Raw genomic sequence first — 1,361 nt, 5'->3', positions numbered from 1 at the left:
TGGGTGAAAATTTACAGAGCAAATTCACTTTCCATATAGCAGTTCACATACACTTTGTCTCATGACATTGACTACAATTTACCACAATGCAACAGCTCCCCTCCTACTTCCTCCCCATAGTTTTCTCTTCCTTGTGTCCATCCCTCCATGCACTCCTGCTCCCTGAGCTCTCTTCCTCTGCATAAACAGTCCTTCCTTCTCCCATGGTTGTTCTCTTCAAGGAGTTTATCTACCTCAGGTAAATGTTCAACTCATATGCCTGTCTTTTGTTCCTTCCATCTTCTTTTGATGTTTCCTTCATCATTCAATATTTTGCCCATAGAATCTTCCAATGTTACAAATCGAGGCTTAAGTTTCTTCTTTTGTTCTTTCAGCTTGAGAAATGCCTAGTGTGTTCTTCCCTTCGGGTTTTCTAACTCCAGATCTTTGCACATTTCATTGTAATAATTGAGTTTGTCTTCTGGAGCTCTTTGAAATCTTCTGTTCACCCCTTTGATTTTGTCATTTCTTCCATTTGCTTTAGCTACTCTCCATTCAAGGTGAAGTTTCATAGACTCTTCTGGCATCCATTTTGGTCTTTTCTTCCTTTCCTGTCTTTTTAATGATCTTTTGATTTCTTCATGGATGATGTTCTTGATCATCCCACAGTTCCTCTGGTTTTTGGTCATTGGTGTTCAATGCATCTAATCTATTCTTTAGATGGTCTCTAAATTCAGGAGGGATATAATCAAGGTCATATTTTAGCTCTCACGGACTTGTTTTAATTGTCTTCAACTTCAGCTGGAACTTGCGTATGAGCAGTTGATGGTCTGTTCCACAATCAACTCCTGGCCTTGTTTTTTCTGAAGATACTGAGCTTCTCCATTGCCTCTTGCCACAGATGTAGTCAGTCTAATTCCTGTGTGCTCTGTCTGGTGAAGTTCCCATGTATAGTCACTGTTTGTGGTGTTGAAAAAAGGTATTTGCAATGAATAAGTCATTGGTCCTGCAAAATTCTATCATGCGATCTCCAGTGTTATTTCTATCACCAAGGCCATATTTTCCAACTACCAGTGATTCTTCATTGTTTCCTACTTTTGCATTCCAATCACAAATGATAGTCAACATATCCTGATTGCATGTTAGATCAATTTCAGACTGCAGAAGCTGGTAAAAACCTTCAACTTCCTCACCTTTTGCTTTGATGGTTGGTGCATAAATTTGAATAATAATTTGAAGAAAGAAATTTCTTTCTTTTAAAACAACCTGGTAATATGGGTAGGTGAATGGGACTACACCCAAGACCATATGTAGGCTTGGCAGAGGATATTTCTACATATATATTTGTATGTGCTGTAAATATACCCATGTATATAGTAGAA

This window comes from Orycteropus afer, unplaced genomic scaffold (assembly GCF_000298275.1).
Source record: "Orycteropus afer afer isolate SDZICR_OR568_19922 unplaced genomic scaffold, OryAfe1.0 scaffold00061, whole genome shotgun sequence".
NCBI classification, from domain to species: domain Eukaryota; kingdom Metazoa; phylum Chordata; class Mammalia; order Tubulidentata; family Orycteropodidae; genus Orycteropus; species Orycteropus afer.
This window is presented reverse-complemented; position numbering follows the sequence as displayed.